Source organism: Sorex fumeus, unplaced genomic scaffold (assembly GCF_029834395.1).
Source record: "Sorex fumeus unplaced genomic scaffold, SorFum_2.1 ptg000007l, whole genome shotgun sequence".
Lineage (NCBI taxonomy): Eukaryota > Metazoa > Chordata > Mammalia > Eulipotyphla > Soricidae > Sorex > Sorex fumeus.
The window spans coordinates 63,866,019-63,875,066 of record NW_026606064.1 but is presented as its reverse complement, the minus strand read 5'-3'; the positions used below and the strand labels follow the sequence as shown (position 1 = coordinate 63,875,066).

The window sequence follows — 9,048 nt, the reverse complement described above, 5'->3', positions numbered from 1 at the left end:
CCATCCCCACTGAGCCGAATCAGGCTCGGGGTCGCCACCAAACTCGGCGTCCCGCCCCGATCGAGAGGCGAGCGCCCCCGGCTGTTGGCGGCAGCCACCCCTGGACGCTCGTCGTTCCTGAGAGCTCGCTGGCCGGCTCGCGGCAGCAGCCAGCTGCGGTGGCGACGGGTACGCAGCCCGGCGGGGCCCCTGCGCGCCCGTGCACACACGCACACACGCGCGCGCGCGCTTGCACGCCCGCTCACACCCCCACCTCCCGGCGTCCCGCACCCCACCCTCCGCGGGGTGGGGGTGGGGGGCGGGGTGACGTCAGGACTGCAGTCCCGAGGAGAGCGGCTGGAGAAGGCTGCGCGCTCCTCGCCCGGGAAGCTGGAGGCGCACTCGGGCCGCCGCGGCGGGCGCGCTCCTCCCTCGGCTCTGCACCCGCTGTCACGCTGCGCGCCCGCGGGGGCGCCGCGCGAGCCTCCAGGTGAATTGAAAGTCGTTTTCGGGGGAGGACTGAGCGGGCGCTGCAGTCCTGGCTGGCAACTGAAACTGCAACTCGGACGCCGAGGAGCGGGCGGCGGAGCGGGGCGCGCGGCGACCGACGCAGCATCCCGGGAGGCGGCCCGACCTCGGCCCCGGGACTCCGGCCGCGGGCGCGCTCGGCCCGGAGCCCCCAGCTCTGGCGCAGTTAACAGCCGAGCGCTTTTGGGGGATGCCAGCGCCCAACCCCCGGGTCGCCGCGGAGCTGCCGCTTCAGGGACAGCGAGGAGAGGCGAGGGGGCGGCAGCCTCGGCCCAAAGTAAGTGCAGCAGAAGTTTGCGTGGCTTTCCTGGGCGCTCCCCCGGAGCGAGTGGGAGGCACCTCTGCTCCCCGGCTTCTCGAAGGGTACCTAGGGCTGACTTTCGAGGGAGCCTCGGCCCAGAGAAAAAGTGAGCGTTCCCAGAGGGGAGGTGCAAGGACCGGCCGGGCGGGGCACAACGCCGGGAGGGGTCCTGATGAGGTGAAGAGGTACCCAAAGGAGGAGACCCCCCTCCCGCCCCCCAATTGGACTGAGGGCGCAGGGAGAAGCTGGTCCCTGGAGTGTTATTAAGGGAGGGTTCTGGGGAGACTGAAGGTGGGGACCGTCCGGTCTGTTCAGGTGACCTTGGAGTGCACCCCTACCCCCACCCCGGGAGGGGTGAGCCTGGAAACGGGTGGCAGAGGTAGGAAAGGGGGTGCAAAAGAATGCTCTAGGCTGGTTTCGTACTCGGGGCTGTGCTCTGTGTGTGGGGTGGGGGGGGGGATGTCGCGCTCTTGGTCGGGCTGGTACACAGCGGGCCAGTGGAGAGGGTGGGCGACCTAAGGCGGCGATGCTGGATGGTGCTTAGAATTCGGACCCCGGGGCTGGGAAAGGGAAGCTGGGGTCCTCCGAGATGTTCCCCTCGACGATCCCAGGTGGGGGCGGGTGGGACGCTCCGGGGCGCCACCGTGGCTGTCTCGGGAGGGTCATGGGTGTCTTGGGGCGCTTCTCCGATGGCGATCGAGTGGTCCCCGCGCCGCCGCGGGTGCTCGGAGTCGCCAGGTGGTGTCGCGGGGGCCGGGCGACACCGGGATTGCTCTCTGGTTCTCCCGGCTTCTCTGCTCTCTTCCCTGGCTCCCCAAGGAGCTTTTTCTTCTCGAGCTGCCCAAACTTCTGCTGGGGAAGGAGAAAAGTTCCTGGAAGCCTCGCTCCGCGCGCAGCAGCGCCCCGCAGAGGGCAGCGGGGGCGCAGCGGGTCAGCCCCACCTCTGCTCGCCTGCGGCGGTTCTCGGGGAATTTGAGAGGAAAGGATGGGATTTTTAGATCCTCTTTTCCAGAGCAGCGTTGTCTGTGCTTAAGGAAGTGGAAACCCGCTCAGCCTCTGGTACTAAAGGCCACCTTTGCGGAGGACAGGTAGATAGCTCGTTAAATTTCATTGGACTTACTACTATTTTAAAAGCCATTCACCAAGTGCGTGCACACTTGATTATTCAATTATTTTTCTTTCTTTGGCTACACTTGGCGATGCTGAGAGACTCCTCCCGGCCCTATACTTAGGTGGTGCTGTGGACCACGTGGTGCTACGAGTGCAGAACTCGTGCTCAGCCCATTGAACTGGATCCAGCTTCTGATTATTGCATTTTATTTACCTAAATTCATTCATGCCAAATACGATTTTGTGCCAGGCATTGTGTTAGATGATGGTTCAGTCCGAAAGGTTGGTATGTGGTCTCCGACCCAAGCTTTCTAGAAGCAGACGGTTGGTAAAAGAACTGATCTGGAGACAAGGTGGGGAAAATGGGTATTTGACAGCAAAGGGCTGGTTTTCTTCATTTCTCCCAGAGGCCTCACTCCTGATTCACCCCCCTTTATGTAGTGCTCGCTGAAGGAAGGACATTATCATCCATCCTCCATGCCCAGAGTCCAGCATTATGTCAGGCACACAGTAGGTCAGCAACTGGGGTGTTATATGAACGAAGAAATGAATGAATGGATTATTCATCAAGGTAAAGTTTCTTGAAGGGCATTGTAATACTGTGTTTGGGAAATGTATAAAGAAGAACTAATGACATGGGAGGAAAAGAAAAAGAGGAAGCTTGAGAAGACAAGAGAGAAAAGAAGGTTGGATATATAAAAATTTGAAACTATGTGTTATTTGCAAGCATATCTTGGCCTTCCATTTCTGTGCTATGGACATCATCACCCAACTCAGTTCTCTGTGTCTGAAATATCTGTGGGTAGTTAGATCACAAGTTTTGAAAAGTAGACACTGTTAATTTATGGTGGAGGTCATAATGACACGCTCATTAGGTACATTGATAGTATGATAATTTGCATGTGTCTAGAGTAGTACAGCAGTGTGGAGAAAGGATCACTGTATCACTGTAACTGTCATCCCGTTGTTCATTGATTACCTCGAGCAGGCACCAGTAACATCTCCTAGCCGTGAGATTTTAGCAAGTGCCACATTGGAGGCTCCTCCAGGGCCAGGGGAGTGAGACTCATTATTGTGGAGAAAGGATACGCTACAATAAAAATCAATTTCTTCAACATCCAATTGTAGTGAGTTAATCAACATGTGTGCACATTTATATCCCTTAGAAACATTTAAACATGTAATTAAAACATTATAGGAATATTTTGATTTAGTATTCACATATTTAATCACTGAAGAACAAACATGTATAACTCACCTTAGCTTAATGAATTGAGTTCAAGTTCACTGCATTCAAAGTAGTAAAATGCAAGAATACAACTCACTTAATTGATATGTTTTGTTATTTTTGCCAGATATAAAATATATATATTTTATATATTTGCCAGATATAAAATAAACATTCATGTTGTTCTTATGTGTACAATGGAACTGCTTACTTTGCTTGGCCTCCTTGGTGTTTATCCCAATGATAATAATTTGATATCACATTTGGGTTTATAGGCACTGATTCTAGATTTAAGTTATTAGCAGTTTCTTAGTGCCATTGGACTTGGAATTATTCTAGAATTTATGTAAAACTCATTTTTCCCCCTAATTACAAAATAAGGTTATTTACAATGCAGAAGTGATTAAATAGGCTTTAAAACATCTGATTATGTCGATGCACAATACTGTTTTATTTTGGGTGTTGTACTCAGTTGGTTAAGGTCACTACTTTAGTATGTAATTTGCAATTAATGAATAGGGGGAATGAACCCTTAATTTTAATTCTTGGGCATTTTGAAGATGTGTCAGGGCCATTATCACAGTCTTAGGAAGAGTATTGTGATTTTGGGCTATGTATGATGGCTTAAAAATTGTATCTTTTAAGTACCTGTAAATCAGCACTAAAAACAAAAGTAGCTAAATGTAGAAATCCTTTAGGCAAACACTAAAATGCTTCTTCTGCTGTGGGTATTTGATTTGGGTTGTTACTGAAATTTCTATTACATAAAATGACCCAAAATGAATCTTGCAGATTTGACAAGTTACTTCTGGGAGACTAAACTTTAATTTGGAAATGAAGAATACAGAAATAATGAGATTATAGGTGTGCAGGATTATCAATAAATAAGTTTAAGAATGATATATCTGTCTTTTTTTCAGGTGTGGGGGCCAAAGAGAAAATTGGGGCCTAGATGGAGGGTTGCTATTTCCCAGAATCGCTTCAAAGGCCAGCCCCATTCCAGACTGGGTAGGAAAGCATGTGCCTAGGACATCTAAACTTAGTGGATCTGCTAACCTGGGATTTCCAGTCCTCTCTCATTCTTGGTGTCTCTGACCCCACCGGCCCTGTCTCAGGGTAGGGTCCCACTGGCCATGGCCCTGCTCGCCTGGCTCCTTCGACCTTCTCATATCACTTCAGAGGACAGGGCAGCCATGGACAGGGTTCTGCATTTCCCAGCCTGAGTTTGGGTAGACTGTGGAATAAGATAAGTTTGGATTTGGTCTTATATCTTACATCTTGGATTCTTACATCTTTCCTCCATGTGCTATGCATGAACATCATAGAATCAACATTGTAGAGTCAGAGAAGGCTGTAGAGATCATTTGGCCCAAAACCTGTTTCATAGAACTGAGAGATTGTTCCTGAATCAGGACTTCCTGAACCAAGTTTTCGTGCTCACTGGCTCCTTGTGTTCTGTATCTATTGACTAGTGCAGCTTGTCTTGACCATTCCATTGACAATAAGTGTGTGGATTCAGGATGGAGGCAACTTGTGTTTGTGTTCCTACCTGATCTCTCCCCAGTTTTTCAACTGTGGAGAAGTCACTTTAGTTTCCCAACACTTCTCTTTATGGAATGGTCATTGTTTTGCTTTATTGTATCTATACAGGTGTGGATGAATTAGCATAATCAGGGATTCATTGCTTCCCCTCTAGGTTGTAAATATGGGACCAAAATTTCTTGCTGTCCCTGTGTCCTTGCACTACCATATTTGGTGCACTTTGGACCCTCAATAAAAATTTATGACATGAACATGTGAAATAGTAATATACGAAGGAAAAGAAAAATAGTGATTGGAATGGGTTCTACTTAGATCAAACTGAAAGTCTTGCTAGGCAAGCCATATCCTTCTAAAGATTTCAAGGCTAGGGTGCTGTTGTTGGCTGCCATCCTCTCTCAATAGAGGAGTCCCTGTATAACTTCTGCAATGGCCCTTGCCCACACCTACTTTACTCAGTTTCTCCTTCTCTCAGCAAGAGGCCACTGAAGTGCTCAGACCTTAATTCTTTCTTTCTCATCCGCATCCTTCACCCCACTCAAAAAATCCAAAAAAGTTGTGCTTTTATCTCTCCCAATCTGACCAGCCCAGATCAAGGCTCTACCCTTTCTCCCCAGGACCATTCCTGTACCTCTTAGTGCCTTGCTCTGCTTCCCAAATCCTTGCCTCCCTCCTGAATTTGGCTCCTATACTGGCCGAAGGAATACTACCAAGATGTAAGACAGGTCCTACTGCTCCTCATGGAAAAGTTTCACAGTAAAGGAAAAAATTCTTACCATGAGCTCCGTGAAATCAACGTCCTTCCACACTAAGGTAGTACCTTCTGATTTCTTCCTCTTCGCTCTCCACTGACACTCTACCCCTATTGCTGTGTAATCACCATACTGACTTCTGTCCTGTTCCATCAGTGTGCCATGCATTTCCTCCTAAGCCATGCCAAATATAAGGCACCTTTTATTTAGCATGTTCTTCCCTAAACAACACTTTCCTCTCTTCTTTTTTCCCTTACCATCTTCTTGCCAATGTCTCTCTCTCAGCATTGCCTCTCTTGGCTGTCCTATTTAAGGTCCTAAACTTCTCCTTCCCTTAGCTCGCATGACTCTAAATACCATGCCACCATGCCATCTACTCTGCTCACTGGCACACGTGTGACAGCACCGAATGGGTGTTCAGTAATTATTTGCTGCATGGATGGAAGGGGATAAAATAGTGTCTATCACAGGAAGTCTTAATAAGGTGAAGTGAGAATGCATGCCAAAGACAAACACAAACAAATCCAGAGCTGAGATTATTGGGGTGAGGAGGGGTGCTCCCAAAGGTGGGAAGGGTACAGTGGGTGGTCAGGGAGGACTTTGCTGCTGGGTGTGGTATGGTATCATGTTTTGGAAAAGTTGGCTTATTGTACTCCTAAACATATACAGTCTTCTAAGCCAATGTTACTTTCCTAAACATTTTAAAAGAGAAAGAAAATGCCTGCCAAGTGCTAATCAGAGTTTCTGACACACAGTGCATGTTTAATTAGCAGTAGGAGACATTATTTCTGGGGGCTCCCTTCTGGCCTTCTGGCCTTTTTCTGGCCCCTTGAATAAGCATTATGGTCAGAAGCAAAATTCTTCAGGATTCTTGGTGGTTATTTTTGTAAATGACCTTGAGGGAGCCCTGGTGTTTGTTTACATCTGCTGCTGTAAATAATTAGGAAATAAATGCAGTTATCTCTCCCAGGTAGTGCCTAATCCTCTTCATGAATACCCTCAAGCCTGGGGCTTCTGGAGGGTTGCTGCTCTAAGTTGCAGGCTTCAAGTGAGTCCCACTGTCAGGCTGTCCTTGATAGTCCTTCTCCATCCATGAGGGCAGGGGGTCTGGGGCAGGACTGGGGAACCTGGCTTCTGCCAAGGGCCACTTGGATGTTTGTAACGGGCCATACAATATAGGCTAATTAGAAGCATATGTGAATATACTGTCACGGACCAGGGCTAGCCCTCCCTACCCCCTTTTTGATTTTATGGACCTTATATGAAATGCCTGTGGGTCAGGCATCCTGCCACTGCAGGGGGGGTGTGTTTCTCATAAGGTGGTAGCAATGGAAGACAGAGCAGAGTGGTACTCCCAGGGATGGAAAGTGGAGAGAAGGAACTAGAGAGCTGGTACAGAGATTATAAGGCACCTGCCTTGCGTGTGGTTTATCTGGTTCAATCCCTGGCAACATGGTCCCCCAAGCACTGCCAGGTGCCTTGCAAAACTCCCCTTCTCAAATCAATCAGCCGTCAATCAATCAATCAATCAGTCAATCAATCAATATTTTCTGCACATTAAAAACAAGAGGAGATTGTGACCAAACTGGGAGCTATAGCTATTTCTAAAACACTTTCCCCCTCCCTGTAGTCCCCTTGTCAAATCAAGACCAAGAACAGGAACGTGGGATGGCATTGAGGGGTCTGGCAGGTCAGCTGGTTGGCTCCCCAAGGTCATGTTTTCACAGCCTTTTGAATCCTCTTCAAGCAGTTTTGCTTCTTGCTTGCGTTAATGTACTATTCTCCTTTGATACTCCTGACCCAACAGACTCATTTTGACTGAGGAGGAATGAGGAAGCAACATCAATTAATCAGTGAAGGGATATATGAAAACAAAAAGTACTTAAAAGGACCCCTCTTAAAGCCATCTCAGCACTCCTTAGTTGCTGAAGAATAGACCATCCTTGTTTGCATGCACTGTTGGCTGAGCTGATGGGCTGTTTCTCGGTTCTACCGGATATTGTAAGCAGACATTGTGCCTGCGTGTGAAGTTGGGCACAAGATTACATTTCTATGCAAATCACCGTGCTAAACTCTACAGCTGGTAATTCCTGCTATCACAGAGCTGTCGTGCTTTACAAGTTGACTCAACAGATAATATTTCCAGTCCTGAGTATTCATAATTTATTTTTTTGCCTTAACAGGGAAAAATCTTAACTTGTGCCCATAGTTTGCTCTAGAAACCGAAAGAGAGCTTCCGGTTTAGTGCTTGTTTGGTGCAGTTCTGTTCTTAGCATGCTGTGACTTTGCCCAATTTAAATTACTTTAGAGTTGCTTTTCAAGAGAGCCAGAAGTTCCCACAGCAGCAAAAATGGGTTCAGTAACCTTGAAGTAGAGCTGTGAAAAATCCATGAGGGAGGATGGGTGAGGCAGAGACAGAGATAGACAGAGACAGAGACTGGGAGGCTAGGGAAGATGAGATAGAGACTATACATTTGGGGGAGGGGTAAATGGACCACAGGTTAGAAATCCAAACTATCATAAAATAAAAATAGACAGGAAGGGCAACTTAACTTTTCCAACAAATGGCATACATATGTTTTTTTTGTCTAGTTTACAAAAATATTTCATTTAAATTATTTTTTTTTCTTTTTTATTAGTGAAACGACATGAGGTACAGTTGTAGATTTACAAATTTTTGTGCTTGGATCTCGGTCATACCCCGATCAAATACCCATCCCTCCACCAGTGCCCATTTTCCACCACCAGGATAATATCCCTCCCCCCCCATCCTCCCGTCCCCCATCCCCCCCTGCCACTGTGGCAGGGCATTCCCCCCTGTTCTCTCTCTCCTCCTGGGCGCTGTGATCAGCCAAAGAGGCATTGAGTGGCGAACATGTTCAGTCCAGTCTACTTTCAACCTGCATCTCCCCTCCTGGGAGGATCCTCCAAATACCCTCCACTTGGTGTTCCCCTTTCTATCTGAATTGTCCTTTCCCCTAGAATACCCAGCTGGCCTCTAAGTTATGGAGTAATTCTCCTGGTGTTGCTCTCAGCTATTCTTGGGTATTAATCTCATATTTTATTGTTTTATATCCCCCAGATGAATGCTATCTTTCTATGTCTATCCCTCTCTTTCTGACTCATTTCGCTTAGCATGATACTTTCCATATTGTACCACTTGTATGTAAAGTTCATGACTTCATTTTTTCTAAGAGCCACATAGTACTCCATTGTGTAGATGTACCAAAGTTTCTTTAACCAGTCATCTGTTCTTGGGCACTCAGGTCTCTTCCAGTTTCTGGCTACTGTAAAGAGTGCTGCAATGAACAAACAAGTGCAGATGTCACTTCGGCTACACGTTTTTGCCTCTCTGGGATATATTCCCAGGAGTGGTATCGCTGGGTCAAATGGGAGCTCAATTTCTAATTTTTTGAGGAACGTCCATACTGTTTTCCAGAAGGGCTGAACCAGTGGACATTCCCACCAACAGTGAAGGAGTGTCCCTTTCTCGCCACATCCGCGCCAGCAACGGTTGCTTTTGTTCTTTTGAATGTGGGCCAGTCTCTGAGGTGTGAGATGGTATCTCATTGTGGTTTTGATCTGCATCTCCCTGATGATTAATGATGTAG

General features: G+C 47.8%; 1 protein-coding gene across 1 annotated transcript in view; it reads left to right on the top strand.

Annotated features, from left to right (window-relative positions):
* Nucleotides 1–317: 317 nt before the first annotated feature.
* The window catches only part of KIAA1217 (KIAA1217 ortholog), a 750,771-nt gene continuing 742,040 nt past the window's right edge, over nucleotides 318–9,048 (top strand). The window contains exon 1 of the mRNA XM_056132179.1: nucleotides 318–784. The gene's annotated coding sequence lies outside the window, so the exon portion shown is untranslated. The remainder of the gene's footprint in view (nucleotides 785–9,048) is intronic.